The 21,315-nt window shown below is 36.5% G+C and overlaps 1 pseudogene; it reads right to left on the bottom strand.

Moving 5' to 3' along the window:
• Positions 1-385: 385 nt before the first annotated feature.
• LOC127226841 (nucleophosmin-like) lies at positions 386-1,310 on the bottom strand (annotated as a pseudogene).
• Positions 1,311-21,315: the final 20,005 nt, after the last annotated feature.

Genomic DNA, 21,315 nt, shown 5'->3' with positions numbered 1-21,315 from the left:
TCATCAGAAAGTTTCTCTCTGAGAAATCTTCAGCACTCTGTAGATTCCTGGAAGAATAATGAACATGGGCTTTGTTCAATAAATAGATGATGACCCATGCATTTTTAGTTTTCTAGTAGCCACACAGAAAAGGCCAAAAAAAGGAAATAAGTGAAATTAATTTCATACTACAATATATGCAGTCCAATAAATCCAAAAGATTCTAATTTGAACATATAACCAACATGAAATTCTCAGTAAGTACTTTCTTTTTTTTTCTTACTTCACTAAAATACTGAGTTTACTTCACATGTATATTTTGGTCTCCCTACCATTTCCAAATCTGATCACTATTACTATGTCCTATCATAACATTCCATAATCCTTAAAACTAATTAAAGGGTGGAGTTCCATCCTTGAAAACTAAACAGGCATTTTAGACAATGTGTTCTTGGCAATGAACCTGGACAGCATTTATCAAACAAAGTAGGGAAAGTTCTCACTTTGCATTATAAAAAGGACAGCCAGATATATCAACTGTTACAGAAATTAAGTAAGACAGAATATTTCAAACTGTTTAAACCATTTTCTTAAAGAGACTTCCTCCACTGCCAGAGATCTTGAACAACCTCCTGGTTAGTCATCCGGAAGCAACTCTTCCCGTAATTAATGAACTTGGCTTCCACTTTGGGAAGAGAACCACCTTTTTCTGTACTTGCTTGCATTTTTGCCTTAATGTCTTCTACAGAACTAGGTCCTTTTGGGGTTTAGGAATTTTTCCTTTTTTTTTTTTTTTTTTTTTTAAGGACTCTTGACCTTTGGATCCTGGTGTTAATTGTTTTAAGTCTTTTCCATTTTGGTTTTGGCTGGGGTATCTCATACAGAGCTCTTCACTGGAACTTTTTCTTCAGTTTCTTCATCATCATCAAAACCATCATCTTCACTTTCATCCTCCTCCTCATCTTCATCGATTTTTCTTTTTACTTTTTTTCTGTGGAACTTTGTTAACCACCACCAGGAGCAGATAGCTTGTCAGACATATTTAAGAGATTTAGGTCCTCCTCATCTTCATCTTATGCCTCTGCATCTTCCTCTACAGCTACTAGCTGCTGTTCACAAATGTGCACAGATCCTGAACCACACCTCATCCATAAGACCGGAGATGGTGTAATTTCAAAGCCACCCAAGGGAAACTGTTGATTGTACATACATTTTCAAAGATGCCAGTGTTACTTTAATTGGGCTGCCTTCATAGTTCATTGCTTCTGCCTCTGTGATGTGTAATTCATCTTTTGCCCTGTCCCCAAACTAACCATTCTTAGTGATAACTGGTGTTCACTTTCATCATTAAAGTGATAATGTTTGTCAGCTTTTAGTTCACAACCAAAAAGGTAGTTCTGAGGCATAAGAGGCTCATGTCCATAGAGTTGTCCATGAGGTGGAGGTGCGCACTTTGGTGTGAGAGAAGTCAGAGAGAGGAAACTGCCTACTGCTCCCCAGAACAGACATGCAGGATAGAATCATGCCAGGGAGTCAATAAGTACTTTCTAATGATTGCTAAAGCAAGGCTTTGCAACTTGATGTTTATTTTCACAATACATCTCTATTCAGACCAGCCACATTAGAAACATTCTGCAGCGACATGCGTCTAGTGTCTGTCTTGTCAGAAGCAGATTTAAAAGAAACAAATGGAAAGGCCAGGTGATCATTAAAGTTCTCATTGAATGCTTTCATATCAGATCATTCTCTCCAATCAAATGATTTTCATTCTCTATAGTAATATTCATGGTTGAGCATCCCCTGCACATTCCTAACCGTATGGCTGACTAATACCCATCTTTTCTCATTGTTCATGTGGTACCTCTTCTCTTCTCTCGGTGGGCAGTTGTTTCTCTTTAGGTTTTCTGTAGGCATCATTTTCATCTCTATAGAAAGCATGTCTTGTTAATATTATCAACCCCAAGTTACCTGGCCTCCATGGTTTTGAAAATAATCTGTTCCTTTTTGGAATATTAAATTAATGCATCATTCCCAGGAAGAACTTCCCTGAAACTTTCAGAAGTTCTCTGACATTATCACTTATTCTATTGCTTAACCTCTTCAGAGCACGTGCTGTGGAGTCTTCCCTTGCAGCAAGGAGATAGACAGGGGACACAGTCTTTGGCTACATAGTAGGTGCATGAGTGATTTTTCTTGGATGAATGTACAATTGGTTAAATGAATACAATTATGGCAAGATGAAAAAAGAAAGTGAATTGGCTAAAGTCCCATGGCTGGCCAGAGGTAAGTCCTAGACGAAGGTCCAACTGAATGTACACAATTCACAAATTTAGAAGGTATTTTTTAAGAGGTCAGTTATTGCAGTGTGGAGAGCAGAGTTACAATTTCTTAAGTATCTAGGAAATTTGAATTACATACTATATACCCCATTTCTGAAAATCTAATGCAATGTGTGCTTTTGATGGGAATGTGGACTGGTAAATCTACTATAGAAAGTCCTATGTCAATACCTTAATCTACTTTAGTCCTATAAGGCCCACCTGTGATTAGGCAGATCTCAAATTCCAGTGCAAATTCTTGAGAGAAGTGTTTGAGAATTTTCATAATTATGGTCTTTTTGTTGGCAAAGAATTGCAGTGTGATTTTTGTTTATTTAATGTAAATTTACATACATAGACTAAGTATAATTCAAAGAAAGCATAAAGATGTATAGCACTTGTAGCAGAATGATTCTATCTAGAGGTTGAACAAAACAGAGTGAGGAATGAGACCAAAGAAAAATAAAACAAGTGTTTATCATGGGTCTTTGTTATTGAGTTGGCCCTCAGAAATTGAGATCCACAATGAAGAACAAAACAGAAAAGAATATGTATGTGTGCATTTAAAACATCTACTTTTCTAGTTATATATGGTCAGTTTTCATGTGTGTTTAAACTCTTCTGTCTTTTTTTCCTTTCTTTCTTTCCTTGTTTTTTTCCTCCCATCCCTGCTTCTTTATTTCCTTTCCTTTGTCCTTTGCTTTCTTTCTCCCTTTTTTCCTCTAATTTTCTTTCTGTCGACCCACATCATCACAGGTCTGCTTCCTTTCTGTTTTCCATCATTAACTAATTTAAAGTGGTCCTTTTGGAGAGAAACAGGTGTGGAGCTGTCTGAGGCACACTGAAGTGTGCAGCATCATCTTACTCACCATCTGCGCATCTTAGATTTCAAAACAGCTGCTTGATGGACATAGTGACATCTCTGTCAACACAGACAACCTGACCAAATTACCCCTTAGTACAGCAATAACTGTGCTTCCTCTAGAGCAGTGGATTCCCCACCTTCCCAATGCTGCTGCCCTTTAATATAGTTTCTCATATTGTGGTGACCAATGAAACATAAAATTATTTTTGTTGCTACTTCATAACAGTAATTTTGCTACTGTTTGTAAATTGTAATGTAAATAGTTGTGTTTTTACTGATGTTTGTCTGATGCAAAGGGGTCGTGACCCACAAGTTGAGAACCTTCTGCTCCAACTGACCTTCCTCGGCTCATATCCACCAGCTGCATTTATCCATTTACTTTTCCTCAAGTGTTTGACTTAGTTCCATTATATTGGATGCCCTGGGCAAAAATTGTTCACTAAATAAACTGAGATTGTCATGTCCTAAGTGATTGGTGTATACTGTCTTTTTGTTTTATAACAAACTAACAGACACATTTCATCTATACACTGAATTTTTAGAAAAGACAGCGGGAAAGTATGGCTGTGGAAATCACTTTTAACCATTATAATACACAACCTTTATATCGTGACTGAATCTCCCCTAATTAGTTAACACAGATGAAGTCTACCGGCATAACATCCTCTTGATTACCTTGGATGACAATAGCTATCACCTTTATTTAGTACCAACCTAGAGGCCAAAACTTCCTTTTTATAGAATTCCCCTGTGCTCACTAAATTTTTTTGGAGGGGAGAGGGGGTGAATTCTTGTTACTTATCTTGAATAAAACTACTTAGCATTTTTACATTCAGTGTCCCAGAGATGGGCTTAAAAATCTTTTAGTGTATCTAGTCTAAAGTTTCAAAGAATAACAATGGCAGTCTTGATGGACTGGTATTGCTACTTACTGCTTGTGGATAACTTTCATCTTACAATTCTGGCAATTTTTAGGACAATTTGATTTTAGTTTTTGTGGTAAAAACACATATAATATCTTAATGCAGCTGGCCCTTGATTTTTGGATAAATTAAAGGTCAACTAAGATTATTTTAATGCATATTACTAATTTAAACATCCTTATTAGTATGATGTCTTAGTTAGCTTTGGTTCTTGTTATAGTTATAAAAATATGAAACGTTGGCTCCTGAAATCACTAAATATTATCAACTATAATAGATGCTCAATTAAGTCTGTCTGCCATGTTCTTGGTTTCCTTCTATTAATATTGAGTTGTACTCTCTAGACTGTAGAGTCTAAAGCATTTATTCAACTCAGTTGATGGCTTTGAGATACTGGTATAAAGAAACCTGGACTTTCTTTGTAAGTTTTGGTTGTCTGTGTCACCTTGGCTAAAAAACATAATGAGCAGGGAGTTGCTGGTAGGCAATAAATACTCTGACCAGAAGTAAAGAAGAAACAGAATTCCATACATTTTCTCCTCGGTTCTCTCACACACCAGTATTGAATCAACATGGGTTCCCAGACTGCCATGAACATGTAGGAAACAAGGTGAAAATCTACCTAAAAATAGAATAACAAGACAGGTGTGATGACACAGCTTTTAATCCCAGTAGCCAGGGGGCTGAGCAGGAGGATTGGGAGTTTCAAACCATCTTTGGCTCTGTCAAATAGATAGACAGATAGACAGCCAGACAGCCAGACAGCCAGACAGGTAGATAGAAAAAGGAAGTAAGGAAGGAAGAGTAGGATAGAGGGAGGGAAGGGGGATGAGAGGGAGGAAAGGAGAAAGGGAGGGAAGGAGAGAGGAGCAGCATTAAGGCAAACTCTGAATGCTATACTTTCACTTACACTATGTCAGAATAGGAGCTCATGTGGTTGGAATGAATCTGAGGTAATGAAGGCATGGAATGGTAGAAATCTGTATAAATGACCCTGATGGTTATAATGAGATCACAGTGATCTACCTTTCCTTATTGTTCTATTTTGTACAAATAAGAGTTTCTTGTTAATATGAACTAATTTGACAATATAATCCACAAAGCCTTGCCAGTCACGTTTGATCTGTTCCCAGGCAACAGATGCTTACTTTAAACATGGTCTTTCAGAAGCCGTGAATCATAGTCGCTGTCTAAGTTTGAAGTGACATTTAACAGTGGAGCAATGGAGACTTAGGAGGACCTGGGTCTCCCTGTATCTTAATCAATTCAGTTTAGTTCATGGTAACATGGCACCTACATCTTGCTTTTGTAAGTCCATTTGCTCATTGGTAAACATGAGCCAACACTTCACTCACAGTAGAAAATAAGAGATACAGTCAGCATTTGTCTCCTCTGTAAAGTGACCAGTACTTCAGGAATAAAAATGCATAAAAATCATCATTATATATGTCAGGCTACATAGTAACTGGTATAAAAATATCTAAAGTGAATAGAAGAAGAGGAGATGGCATATGAGTAGAAGTGCACATTCCTTTCAGAAGAAGCATTCGAAACAGAGATCAGAGGTTGCAAAAATGCTGCAAAAACTCAAAGTTGCTCAAAGTGTATATAGCAATTACTGGATCGTGTGGCGAGTACACCACCACCTTCTATTCTGATGGCCATTACAGTTAAAATTTTTTTCTTGGAACTTTGTAAAATGGAACAGCATACTATTAATTGACTTTTAATTTAATTAACTTTCTACCGATTTTTCTTTTTAAAAGTCCTTCTAATTAGTTGGCTTAGTATAATAGCAGCTTTTCTCCTAATGATCACTAACTCTGCCTAAAAATTTGTCAAGAATGTCTGTCCATATCAAATAATACTAATCACAAACAGTGATGTGTTACTACTTGCTGAACAATATGGTGTTGCACAAACAAGAAGACAAAGTCGAATCAAGGAAGTGTGGTTTCATAGCTCTTGTTTGCTTTTGTGTCACTGTGACAAAAATATCTGACAGAGGATCATCTAGGTTGTTTCCAGGTTTTGGTTATTACAAATAATACTGCTATTAACATACTTGAGCAAATGTTTCTGTGTGATTGAGTGTCCTTTGGGTAAATGCCCAAGAGTGGTATCTCTGGGTTTTGAGAGACTGATTTCCAGTTTTCTTAGAAACCACCATGCTGATTTCCAAAATAGCTGTACAAGTTTGCATTCCCACCAGCAGTGGAGGAGTATTCCCCTGACTCCACATCCTGTCCAACATAAGCTATCCTCAGTATTTTCGATCTTAGCCATGCTGACAGGTGTAAGATGGTATCTCAGAGTCTTTTTGAGTTGCCTTTCCCTGATGATTAAGGATGTTGAACACTTCCTTAAATGTCTTTTGGCAATCTGAGGTTTTTCTGGTGAGAATTCTCATGCCATGCTCAGTGGCAGTAGGACCACGAAATAATCCTGGTACAAGAACTAGCTTGTTGGAGTTGATTCCCTATGGTGAGATGCTATGCTCAGTCTTAATGCATGGAAGAGGAGCTGGATGGACCCTGCCCCAACATATTGTACCAACCAATGTTGACTCCTCATGGAAGCCCTCATCTGTGAGACGTGGACTGGGGGTGGTCTAGTGGGGAGATAAGGGAGATGGGAGGAACTGAGGGGGGAGGTGGGTAGGAGGAAGGGTGGGAGGGAAAACTGTGGTTGGAATGTAAAAAAAAAAAAGAAAGAAAGAAAAGAAAAACAGAAAAAATACCTGACAGAAACAATTTAAAAGGGGATTGGTTTGTTGGGGCTCAAGACAATAGAGAGATTGGGAAAGGCTTGACAGTGGCTGTGGCCTCTGCCATGGCAGTGGATGTGGACATGTGAGACATGTGAGACTATCCTCCTTGCATGGCTTGAATTAGGAAGCAGATACAATGGCTGGAACTAAGGTGAAATGTAACTTTAAAGGCCCAGTCCTGGTGACCCAGTTCTGTCAGCCAAGACACCTTCCAACATTTCCATAGCCTTCAAGTCAGTGCCACTAGCCAGGGGCCAAAGTTCAAAGCTATGGGAGACTTTCCTCAGAAGCAAACTGTTATACAGAGCATTGATTAGACTTTATGCTTTTGTCTGAGACATTAGTCAGTTTTGCAATAATCAGCACTGTACTGTGGGGCATTTAATTTTGGAGGAACCACTAAGCTAAAAAAATAAAAATAAATAAAAAAGAAAGATAATTAACTGAGGCAAAGAATGAGTACATTTTATTCCATCTTCTTTCTTCAACACTTGAGTCAAATGTTACATTTACACAAAACTTACCCTGTCAGCAGGTTTAGCAAGTTATACATGGTACTTTAGACACATTTGCCTACATTGGATTAAGCATCATTGCATATTATTCTTGCTTTGCCTTCATAACAAAATCCCTAGAACACTAGGATATATAGAGATTAAATATTTAGAAATAATGCTAATAGACTAACTGAATGAAATAGGCAAAACTACTTTCATAATCCCAAATTAAGAATAACAGTGAAATTAAGGAAAGAATTATTTCTCATGATTTGTAAGAGGTATGCAATATCTACATGACTAGACATGGAGCAAAATAAGAACAATTTTCTCTGAAATTCAAATGTTGCATATATATATATTATATATATATAATATATATATATAATTTCAAAATGGACTCTACCTACTGGGAAATGATGGTGTCTGAGCCAATAACAACATGTCATGTCACTCTTCTGAGATGAAAGTTTTAAAAATCTTTTATTACTAATTAGACAGAACCTCATAAACATGGTGCCTGATTGAATGAATGTGCAGTTGTCTCTTGAAATATAGCTGAATTATAGGGAACAATTCTCCTTTAGTTGCTTTTACTACTTCTGTCCCTTATTGTTTCTGATAATTACAGTTCCTTGAATAAGTGTGCATGTCACAACCATTCCCTGATTATTGTTATACTATACAGTGTAGTAATGTTTGTGAACATGTTACAATTGGTTCATCTGCAATATCCCATTATATATAGAACAATTAAAGAGTAATCTTTAAAAAAATGTAGACCAAATTACATTACTTTCTTGCTAGAAAATTTCAATAATTGCTTATCTCACAAGAAAATCGAAAGAGCTTATTAGGGCCATTGTTTTGCCAGCACAAGGGTAGGATGTTATACACAATGGATACTCACATTTGATGTATGTAAAACTGCAAGATATAATTAAAATAATGTGGGCACTAACTGTGAATACCTATCTAGTTCAGAGTATATGCAGGAAGACAAGTCTCCTGGTTCCTAGTACTTTCATTTTCGTGGTTCTCAATTGAAAATTCGTGATATTTTATTCTTTGACCTCTGCGAGATGTAAGGGTGTGCGTGTGTGTGTGTGTGTGTGTGTGTGTGTGTGTCTAAAGTCTCTGAATAAAAACCAGTTAAGAATCCAGATTTTACCACACACTTGAGTCCTCAATCATATTTTCTGGTTGCCAAGTGTTGAAACTCATGTTCATTTACTCACTTCATAATATGAGAATGTGCATATATACACTTCTTTTTCACTTTGTAATCTCTTATTATAAAGTATGATACCAGTCTCACATTCATAAATGATAAAGAGCAATGTAGATGAAGGTATTAGAAAGGTATTAGAATCATGTAAAAGTTAAATGATTCTGATTTTGAGCAATGAGTATTGGTGATATCTTTACAACGTGATTGAAGAACTCTTACCATTGAGCAGTCATTTTTCAAGGTCTTCTTGAAATTTACTCAAGTGAAAGAAAAGGGCAAAAAAGGAATGGTAGACACATGGGTATTGTGCATATTGAATTGTTCTGGAAAGAACATGTGGTTCTGGATATAAGAACTATGACAAACTGAGAAACTGTGAAATCAAGTATTCTTTAAAAAAATGTAGAACAGCTATGTGTTGGTGAGAAACATTCAGAAAATAATTGTTAAAAAGAGAACTAAGTCATTTAGATCATTTGATTGATTTCTCTTCAGTGCTACACAATAATTGATGTTTCAAGCTCTGTTCAAGGTAAATTCTGTTGAATAAAATCAATGGTATCAAAAGAAAATTGTGCTTTTATTGTCTTCTGATACTGTTTCATACATAGAGTTAAATAGCTGATTTTAAGCAGAGTATTTATCATTATGCATATGTTTTTTCTTGAGTACAATAGCCTGGCAATAAATACATAAAAATAGCTAAAATAGGTATAAATTAAACACTTACAGATTGGTTTGCAATGTTTACCTCACTAAAGAGAGTGATAATTGATAAATTTGAACAGACTAAACAGTTTGTATTTAAATTTATGAAATGGTATATAAGTATACTTTGTATGTTTATGTAAGAGTTTTAATGGGTGTCACTCAAAACACCATGTTCACTTGGGCAACTGAAAACAAAACCTCTAAATCAAGTCACAGTGGGGATAGAACACCACAGAAAATGGCCACAGAAGACAGTGTGAAGCTGGGAGAGTATGGATACAGAAAATGGAACACACTGTCCTTCCAGATTGCAAAAGCATGTTGGGAAGTCACATATTATTGTTGTTGCTATTGCTATTGCTTTGGGTGTTTTATGAGCAGTTATTATTATAGAAATTAGCATTTTGATAATAGCAGTCTGATGACTACAGAATGGCTTCTGCATGGAGATGAAAGTACTCAGAAGAAAAGAGGGAGAAGTACCGTCCAAAGGCACACATTGTAATTGCTGCAAGATTAATAATGCACCGTTCCAGGCTCCTCAGCTGCACTCAACCCCAAAATCCAATTTACAGGATGGTTGACCTTTTCTTGCCGACTCTTCACTTTTTTCAATGTATAATAAACTAATGTACTTCCAATCAGTACAGGAATTTTCTACGACACTTAGCTTTGATATGTAATTTTCAAATTTGATGTTTTTATTGATTTTTCTCTTTTGGCTTAATGTCTTCCTGTTGCCATTTCCATTGTATCATCTCCTCCAGCAACTCCCTGTATGGCTTTGGAAATATGAGTTCCTTTAAGGTTACAGACAGTTTGTTGTTTACTTTACCCTCATATTTGCAACCCTGGCTTCTGGCACCAGAAAGGAATTTAGTGAATGCAGAATTTGCCACAATGGGCACATTGTGATCTAACTTCCACGCCAATGATGTGTACACATAAGTTCTGCACATACTCTAGGTTACAGTAATAGTTTGTACATAGAATAGTTTGCTATCCTTTAAAGTAAGAACTTAACTCTATACTGTCAACATAATTATGGTCAAATGAGCAAGATCCTAAGATTATGGATGTGCTCAAAGGCAGAGGACACACAATTCTAAACACACAGCTTTTGTTCACAAATCTGGAATTGTGCTTTACTTTCACAGATTTGTGTTCAACTGAGAATGAGGACCAATTTATTGGATAAACATGTATAAAATATTTAATATGAACAGTCATATTTTTAAAGATATGAGAAACCTATCTTCTAGATAGGAAATACAGACACTTTATAAAAAAACAATGAGTATCTCTATGGTAGAATATGTTAGAAGGTAGGAAAGCCAGAACATAGGGAACATGGTCTAATAACACGTTAGGAGAGGAAGCCCCATCACAAACATCTGCACAAGTCCCAGTCCATAATAGAAAGCAAAGGAGGAGATTCTTAGGACTGCTGAGTGGCTTCCATACCATGTCTGTGCCTTACTCTTTCTCTGTGTGCTGAGGATATAAAGTGAGAGACTCATGTTAACACAGCAAGCTCCTTAACCAATGAATCATCTCCACAGCCCCCACCTGATACATTTTTACAGTGTAACACGTGGTTTGGAAAACCTAAAATAAGCTTATATCCTATTTTGATTGAACATGAGTTTTCAAAGAACCCCATATATATTCAATATTCTCTCCTAAGCCAGTGCTTTTATCTGTATTTTCAGTTCAGGAATGTTTCTGCCTCTCTTACATTTGGATTACTCTCACACACCCTGTCACAGCACTTCACTGTCATCCTGACGTTGTTTTCATTTAGTCAACCTTTAAACCTTATGATTGTTCCCTATAAGTTTACCTTGACTGTACCTTTGTTTGTCTTCAATGCTGTCCATCCTAGATGATCCAGGAACCAAATATTTTTGGTCTAAACTCTTTTTTTAAACTTTTCTATAAAACATGACCAAGTAATGCTTATTAAACATAAACTGCTTCTACTCAAATAATATCATTTTTCCTTACTAGTTAGTAAAATTAAACAACTTGGTCCTTGTTCAAAAATCTAGGTCTTTCCAATTTTGTCTTGGACTTCTTTTTTTCTTTTTGAGGCCACCCAATTCTACGCAGATTTTTCAGTGTCTGCCTTTCATATTCATTTATTGAAGATGCCCCACTACTCAAATTCCAACTTAAATGTTATTTTCCTGGAACTAATTTGCTAAGTAGACCCTTCCAGGCTTCAATTTGACAGTAATTTATCTTTCATGACACTTCTTACCTTTTGACTTGCTTAAAGCTTTCTTATTCATTATTTATTTTCCTCTTGAGAGATTCTTTAAGAACAGGGATCATAAATAAATTATGTTTATTACTCTTCCAAAGTGGTTTTCATAGAGTCTACAGTGGTTAGTGCTCAGATTTATTTATTGGGCAAATAAATATATGTATGTATGAATGAATGAATGAATGAATGAATGATGAAAGATTCATAGTTCCCTAAAATTAAGAATTTTTCTTTTGGAACATCTTCTGTTTGCAGCAGTAATAGCCTAAGTTTTTCAGTTATTGCCTCATGTTTTTTCCCCAAAGTTATTATGCAAATCATTGACTCTGGCAAAACAAGTATATCATTGACTGATGAAAATGCTTAAGACAACAGAAACAGGGACATATTAAGAATCAATAGAAGTTGCTACATTGGTATCTTTTTTTTTAACACCATCTGTCTCTCAATTTGCTAGATGAATCCAAATCTCATTGAATTTTGCTGCCCCAAAGCAGTAAAATGCTTCAATGGCAATTTTAGGCAGATTGAGCATGCTTCAAATAGACAATTTCATCCCAAGAGCACTGTGTTATGGAGAACCCTTAGGGATTATGACAAATAGAGCTTAATTGGTTTATTAAATAAAATTTACAAAGTCAGAAAGGAGCCTTACTTTTGAAGAAGTTGTAGGCATCAGTAAGCTTTGGGTTTGGCGCATGATACATTACTGTTATTGGAGAAGAGTTGGCAAGTGACTGTGTACATTAGATGACCATTCAGGCTAACTGAGAAGTCGCTTCTGTAACCCAAGTGCATTAAAAACAAAACAAAACAAAAAATGTGTAAGACACCATAGGAATGGACTTTGCACTGATGTTGGACATTGAGGCTCAGTATGTCACTGTGCCAGATTACTTCCTATTGCTGTGATAAAAATATCATTACTAAAATCAACCGGGGTAGGACAGGATTTATTTGGCTTACATTTCCCAATCACAGTTTGTCATGAAGGGAAGTCTGGGCAAGAACTCAAGTTAGGGACCTGAAAGCATGAACCAATGAAGAGATCATAGGGGAAGCTGTTCCTTAGCTTGCTCTCATGGCCTGCTCAGCCTTCTTCCTTGTACAACCAAGGAGCACTTGCACAGTGGCATCACTCACAGAGGGATGGTCCCTTCTACATCAATCATTCATCAAGAAAATACCCCACAGATATGCCTGCAGACAGAAGCCATTTCCCAATGGTGAGTATCTTTTACATGAGATTTGTTTATGACATTTTACCAAGAAATACAGGCTCATGAATAAGAAATACCAAATTCCACCTTGAAGATCCAAATTATCAGATCAGATTAACTTTCTTTATTCATCAATGTCATAAACACAAATGTTGTTACCATTACACTCTCATGAAAAAAATAATACTTCCAGGTTGCACCTATTTGTCACTTTATTATTTTCTTATGATCAGTTATGTGGCAAAAAGCAAGTTAATGTGTATTAATTTGAGTTGAATTGACTTTTGTCCCATGTTGACACAAGCCATCTTATGTGTCCTTAATAACAGTATAGAATAAAAAGAATAAAGCTCTATGTATTACTTACTTTTCTGTTGCTGTGATGAAACACCTTGACCAGGCAACTTATAGGACAGAGTTTATTTAGGCTTGTGGTTCCAGAGGATTAGAGTCCACATGGCAGGACTCAGCACACATGGCAGCCAGAGTAGCAAGCTGAGAGCAAAGTGGAAATTCCCCAAGTCTTCAGCTCTCAAAAGCCCATCTCTAAAGACATATTTTCTCCAACTAGGCCATACCTTCTAAAAACATATAGGAGAGTCTGAGAAGAGATTTATTTTGGTTCATGGTTTAGGGGTTACAGTCTATCATAGTGCATAAAATATGGTAGAAGTTGGCATTATCTGTGATGGCAGAAGCTTGTGAGAGGGTGGGCTTACATCTTGATGTAGCAGAAAACATGGAGATCAGGTCAGTCCTATATATAACTAACAAGGCTTGCTCGCCAGTGACCTATCTCTTGCAGAGAGACCCTACTTCCTAAAAGTTCCAGAATTTCCCAATACACTGTCACCATCTGGGAAACAAGTGCTCAAATGCATGCCTATGGGAACATTTCACATCTAAACCATGTGCAAATACAATGACTATAGTACCATTGCATATACCCATGGATGTAAGGATTTTTGAACATGTATTTGATTTGGTGGGGAAATACATAGTCTTGGACTGGAGAAATGTCTCAGCAGATAAAGGTGCCTATCTGATCCCAAGACTGATAACCCTGAGTTTAATCCCTAGAATGTACAAGGTGGAAGGAAAGAAATGACTCAGGTGACTTGTCCTCTGACCTTCACATGTGTCTACATGAGCACACGTGTGCATGCACACACACAATATGTACACACATAGTTTAAACAATTTATTGAGAAATTAACCACGACTTTTAGAGGAAAAATGCCTTCTATTGTCCTGAAATACTGTAGTCACACTAACTACATTTTTTTATTTTGTTTTGTTTTTTTAATATTATAGTAGTGGTTTGAATGAAAACACACACACACACACACACACACACACACTTCTATTTGAACACTCAGTCTTCAGTTCTTTCAGTTAGTGATGCTGCTAGAATATGTTTAGGAGGTATGGCCTGGTTGGAGAATATATGTCAGTAGAGGTGGGTTTTTGAAAGTTTAAAGATTTGGGGAATTTCCACTCTGCTATTTTGCTTTGTGTTTTGGTTCGAAGTGTGAGCTCTCAGCTTGCTACTCTGGCTGCCCTGTGTGCTGCCTCCTGTCATGTGGACTCTAATCCTCTGGAACCACAAGCCTAAATAAACTCTTTGTCCTATAAGTTGCCTGATCAAGGTGTTTCCTCACAGCAACAGAAAAGTAAGTAATACATAGAGCTTTATTCTACTTATTCAATACTGTTATTAAGGAAACATAAGTTGGCTTGTGTCAACATGGGACAAAAGGCAATTAAACACTAATCAATGCCCACTAAACATTCTACTTATTGAAACATTTATTCTAGGTAGATTTTATTATATAAATAGAAAAAATATTGTCCTAAATCTGTGCTGTCTCATTTTATAAAATGTCCATCTATGAGTTGAGTTCCATTTCACCAGAAAACTTGTGGAAGTCCCAAGTTCTGTAAGCACAAAACCAAGTTAAGATAATATCATTAGGGTGGACTCTGTGTGATATAAGTCCTTATGAGACTAGAGTTGTCATGTGGTGACAAACACACTAAGAGAGCACTGTGTGACATAAGGTAGTGATTGGATAGATGCCATTGCTCCTGAGAAATGCCAAGAATCACAGCACTCTCAGTAGCCTAGAATATGAGTATAAGAATGACTCAGACAACAATAGTCTCAGGCATTTAGCAGCCCAAACTATGAGAGAATAAAGCTCCGTGGTCTTAATCCATGAAGTTTGTAGTATTTGACTTTGGCAACTATGTGAAACTAATACATTACTTTTCATAATATCCAAACTTCAAACCATTAAGGCCAACTTAAAAATGACCTTAAATATCTAAGCACCATAACAGAGGATATTTCAGGGGCAGTGTTGGAAGACTCATAATGAGGTAGTTCAGAGTCTCACAGAATTGACTCTGAATGTGAGCAAAGACAATGAAAGGGACATGCAGTACTCTCAATGAGCAACCAAACAGTACACAAATGGTCTTCATTGTCCTGGTAATTTCATTCACCTCCATAGCCTTGAGAAATAACATGGCATTGTGTATTAATGTAATAATAAAATAAGATATTTTTCTGCCTTGCTGTCACTATCTTCAAGTAAGAATTTATCACATGATTTGTTACTTAGAATAGGGAAACCTTCTTGCTTAGAATCTAAGCACTTTGGAGAGTAGATGAAAGAAAGAGAAGAAACTACATAATTAGCTGAGTATGCTATAGTCTTAATGCCACATGGATCTTTGGGTTTATGAAGATGGTTTGCTAATGCTGGCAATTGGTATTGTAAGTCATAAACTCTGTGAATGGAATGATTACAGTCTGCTCTTCCTTTTTGGTACCTTGGCTGAAGTTAATTGGAGATTAATTTGGGGCTTACTAAGCATAAAATGTGTCTGTATCAGGACAAATCCAGAGGACTGAAGATTACTAACATTTTATAAGATTTCACCCATGGAATTATTTCCTTGTTTATAATGTTATTATCTTGATTATTTTAGGTAATAGGAACTTACATATTCTGTGCTATCTGTGTGTGATAACCTGTGCTGCTGGTAAATTAAATTGTAACAAAAGATCCTTCAAGGCTTTTGTGGAAGACAAGCAGGTTTAACATGGGAACTTGCCCAGACTCACACATTTTAGGAATGACTGTTTGTGCCAAAGATCCCATCCCCACACCATTCCTGACCTCTATTTTTAAATCTCCTCACATATACAACATGAATCTGTTTCAAGAGGCATGAAGACAATAGACTTATTTCTGCTCCACTTTCTCTGCTCATCCTTTCTCTCCAGATACTGTAGGTGACTCTTCTTACCTGCTCAAGACTTACCCTGTATTAAGACATGAAGACCACTGAGGGGATAGCTTTGGCCACCTTGATAAATCTTCCTTCACTGTGGAATAAACTCCTCTCTACCATGAACTGGTCATGTTCACTCTAAGTATTGGGGTAGATTCTATTGTTGTTTTAATAGTCTATTTATTTGTTTTTACTTTTGTTTTTCATGCATATTCTCTTACTTTATACTTTATAAGCTTAGAAGAAAAATATAAAGTCAGTCATTATGAATGAAGGTTAGTCATACTACTTAGTACAGACTATTTATAAGTGGGAAAGAAACTCTCCTCTTGCTTTAAAGTTTACATGAATGAATTTTACATGCATTGTCTTGACAATGCCGAGTAAAGCCTATTTATGTAGCTCAGACTCTAATATATGACCACGCATGAGATGGTGTTGTTACTGTTTTACCACTGTCTTCATGTTTAAGTCGTATCTGTGCATAGTATTCACTTCATTCCCACCCCACTCCCATCAAATGTTAAAGCATATTTCACATGGTAGCATTTTCCTAATTTTAATTGTGATGACTCAGTGTGAAGATGATAATAAACTTGGTATTTTCCAAATAATGGACTTTTTTATTCTCTTAAGTGTGTGATTACTTAAGAATATGATTATATTTTTTTTTCATTTTCCCATTTTCACCCTTTGAAATAAAGTTTATATTTTCTTGAGATGTGGGACTTGGCAGCAACTGGGGAATAAATTGTCCCAGCACAAGTAAAGGCTGTTAGCAAAGCTGGTGTGCCTGGAGGCATCATCTTGGACATCCATCATGAGCTGTGACTTTGTCAATTGATCTTCTAAGTTGTGCCTCACATAAAGTGAGGACATACAATACTAGCACATGTCAGTTAGTTTACTCATTAAAATATAAGTATGTTTACCTGCATCTTTTTTTTTTATTTTAAACATCATCTTATAAAAGAGAAAAATACAATTACAAACCTATAAAATTATTTCATTCTCCTTCAACTCTCCTAACTCAGATATGAATTTATTTTTTCTCTGCTTACTCCTTTTCTAACAGCTTTTGTGTTCTAAAACCTTAGAAGAAAAAAAATGCTGATTGGTTCATGGATGATGCTCTTATAGAATTACTTGCTGACTTGAGGGACATTTGGTGTTCTTTCTATAAGTCAGAGAAAATTAGATTTGCCTAAAGGTCTTGTGAATAATGGATGGCCTGGCTTTCTCTCATCTAGTTCTATATACATATTGAATAGTGGTGAAGAAATTAATTTCTTTCTATTTTACAGGACTCTACTGTGCCTTTTCTATCCACTTGAGCTCGCAGAAATCTCACTGTTAGAATTTCATCTGACATTATAGTCCTGAAAACACTGAAATGTTGAGTAAATAGTCCTTGATAAACATGAGGAGCAGAGGCAGCAGCCACACTTAGGGAGGATAGGATGACTTAGAGGATTTTACAATCTGCTTCTTCAGTGTTTGAACTTGGCAGTGAGCGCTACTTAGGGTTTCTGCTTTGCTATTGTCTTTAGAGATACTGAGGCAGAGAATTAAACACTGATGCCATTACTGTAGGTGGAACTCAGGGTCTACTAAACGTTTGGCCATTGTAGAAACCATGTGACTGTGTGGGTTTCAGCACATAGAAAGGATTTTGCTGAAGATACATGGAGGTCCTCAGTAAAGTGAGAGATCATTTTTATGTGATCATTAAATTTTTTTTTTAATTTTTAACAACTTGCTAATACTTAACACTTCAACAACTCAAATTCAGAGGAAAAATTTCTAAGTCTTTAAAGATTTAACACTGTCAACATTTGGTGTGTATTGACTTTGTGTTAGACTCCATGCTATGCTCTTCGGGAAAATGGAGGCAACTAAGAATGGGCATGCTCTTGGACTCTTATTTGTTAGACTTGTCAGTGTCTTGCTAAATCACCCTGCCTTCCCCAGACTTCTGAAAAAGACCTTTGCTGCAACACCCAAGTAATGTTAAAGCAAATTAAGCCTAATTTGTCTTGATTTTCTTTTTGGACTTTCACAACAATGTTGAAGATAACTGGATTCACCAGTTATTATACCTGAATGTGATAAATTATACCTAGACACAGCATAATCATCATTTTGTGTATAAATTTTTCTGGAAACCAGTTTTGTTTATTTATAGGCCAATGACAAATGCTTTGGATATGTTTGCCCTATGACAATGGGAATCCTCATAGAAGACTGTATGAAAAATAAATTCAGACATAAGGAAACATTCTAAAAACATACAGCTTAGCTAAACTTTCAGTTACTCTCAAGTAATAAGAATACTTTATTAGAATGCATTTTAATTCTTAGATTATGCCTAAAGGCAGTTTAGTGTTTTTATGCATCTAATTAGTTGTGTGCCTTTGCATTTTCCCCAAATAGTCCATTTTCAGTACTTTTCTCTGCATGAATTCTATTCAAATTAATAAAAGGGAGATTTGAGTTTTAACTTCCCATTATTCCAGCATGTAAAAATCTAGCATAAAGGCAAGAAGGAAGAGCTATGATAGGCTGTTCTTAATTACAGATTGTGATCACAAAGCCTACATTTTTTTTTCTCTTGGTGTCTGCCTCTTAGTTCTGTACACAACTGGAAGATGACATTACAGTTACTAGAGGAGCCAGGCAGTGCCCAGAAAGCAAGATAAACACTAACCAGGCTCAGCAGCTTCAGAGTCAGCTATTTCCAAAGGTAGAGTTTCTGAAAAGCACATTTTATCAAATTCTGCTTGGAAGTTTCATCAGGGAAAAGAGGAAGAATGAAACAAATCCATCTCTTAAAACTCATTGTTCAAGTAAATTAAAAAATTATTATACAGCTCTCATGTTAAAGGAGTAGGAGATAGTTTATTCAGAAGCCATTTTGAGTGACCATGACCTGAGAACAAAGATTTAGGTTGCCCAAATTTCCATATTCCAACATAGAAGCAGTATCACAGGGTTTTGATAGTTTTATAGCACAAGGTTTGAAAAGGCAACTTTAAAAACGTTAGTGAGTACACCAGAGCGGTAGGTATAGTGTGAGATAGAGCTGTGAGATAGAGCTTTTTTCTAGTCCCATGATGCTATATCTGATGGCTTTCTTATCTCTTGAGTTGGTAGAGGTAAATGTTCTGCTAAGTCAATAGATTCAAAAGTTTTATTTTTATTTTTATTTTTTTATTCTTTTTTTATCACAAGATGTTAGCTCTAAGTTAATAGCTTCTAAGAGGTTTTTTATTTATTATCACAACTCTTTTTATTTATCACAAGGTGTTAGTTCAGATATAGACTTGGGCAAGGAATAACTATTCCAGAAGGCTAAAAGTAGCCTGAAATAATGTAATTAACCTCTGAACCTACAAAATCCCAATCTTTGCAGAGTACTAGAATTCCAATCAGTTCGTCAGTCCATCAGTCTCTGTGCACACAGAAACTCCTTCTATGTGTTTTTTGTTTTTGTTTTTTTTTTAAATGTTACCAGCCAGGCAAACTTCTGTTCAGGAATTTTCATTTGAACAAGGAAGCAATTTGTCTTAGTTGGGGTTTCTATTGCTATAAAGAGACACCATGATCAAGGCAACTCTTAAAGGGAAAACATTTTGAGTCTGGCTGCAGTTTCAGAGGTTCTATCTATTATTATCATTGCGGGAAGCATGGTGGCATGCAGGTAATCATGGTGCTGGAGAAGGAGTTGAGGGACTTACATCTTGATCCACAAGCAACAAGAGACCTGTGACCTACACTGAGCATAGCTTGAGGATATGAGACCTCAAAGCTGCCTCTACAATGACACACTTCCTGCAACAAGGCCACACCTCTAATAGTGCCACTCTCTATGAGTCCAGCATTCAAACACATGAGTCTATGGAGGCCATTCCTATTCAAATCACTCCAGAATTTATATGGTTTAAAAAAGTTTTAATGAAAATATATATGAAATCTTAGCTCTTCTTATGTTAAGGACATCTATATTGTGTGTACTGTTTGTATGGCTTTTTTAAATGGTGCTGGTGGTGAGAGATGAACCAATTGTCAAAAAAACTAACCAAAAGAAAAAGATTTACAAAAGAAAAAAAAAAAGGAAAAAACAAAATAAAATAAAAAGAAGTGAGTATAGACAGAAGAATTGGATGAAGGAGTAGAGTCCAAGATTAACATATGAAAAAAGACAGGGGCCAGAAAAGAAATGCTCCCACACTATTGGCTATAAGAGAGCAGAGCATGTGCAGAAGAAATGCATGATAGGTAAATGACCCACAACAGTCCCCAACTAGGTTTCTTTTGGAGCAGTACCTCAATCCAGATCCAGCTCTGGTGTGTTTCCCAAGCACAAATGTGTATACTTTAATAAACTATTTTTCTTCCTGTTGCAGTCCATGTGTCTCTGTGCAAATTGTTTGGAGACACAAAAATCTCAGCATCTTAGCTGGTGACTTCCAAACTTATCTCCAGTAGTAGATACTACTAAAAGGGAATTGCCCTCACACACTCACACCAAACAGAGGTGTAAAACAGGCTCAAGGTTTCAAGAAACGTGCTGCCTATGGAACTCCAGAAAGCAGCCTTAGCCACCACATTCTCCAAAGCCCAGAGGTTGCAAAAACAAGCATCGTGACTTAATTCAGATAGTAATAAATTCAGAGTCTGAAAAAAAGAGACCATCACTCCAGGTGAAGTACCTGGACAAGGCAGACTATACTTTATCAAGAGGGTGTGCTTGAAATGTGAACACACAGAGACAGGAAGTGCACTTGATTTTTATTATAATGTGTATGGTAACTGTGTTTTTTTTTCCGTTGGTTGGTTGGCTGGGTCAGATTTCACACTGTCTGTCTGTCTGTCTGTCTGTCTGTCTGCCTACCTACCTACCTACCTACCTACCTACCTACCTATATTAGAAACAATCTATTTTACATATCAATCCCAGTCCCCTCTCCCTCCCTATTTGATTGGCTAGTTTGAAAAGAATTGGTGCACAGGAAATGAAGCAGGTGTTAACCATATAGACATGAGGAGAAAGACCACTGGCCTCAAATTAGGGCCAAATTAAAGCAAGCTTTCTTGTGCATAGCAGGGGGCTGAATTGGCCTCTGTCTCCCTCCTAAATTGGAGTTCAGCAGAACTGCCCTTAGTCAAATTCTCAAGCCACAACCAACACCACAAAGTGGGAGATTTTTCAAGCAAACATAATTACAG

This window comes from Phodopus roborovskii, unplaced genomic scaffold (genome assembly GCF_943737965.1).
Source record: "Phodopus roborovskii unplaced genomic scaffold, PHOROB, whole genome shotgun sequence".
NCBI lineage: Eukaryota > Metazoa > Chordata > Mammalia > Rodentia > Cricetidae > Phodopus > Phodopus roborovskii.
Note: the sequence above shows the minus strand (reverse complement) of the source record. Positions and strands in the feature narration are given on the sequence as shown.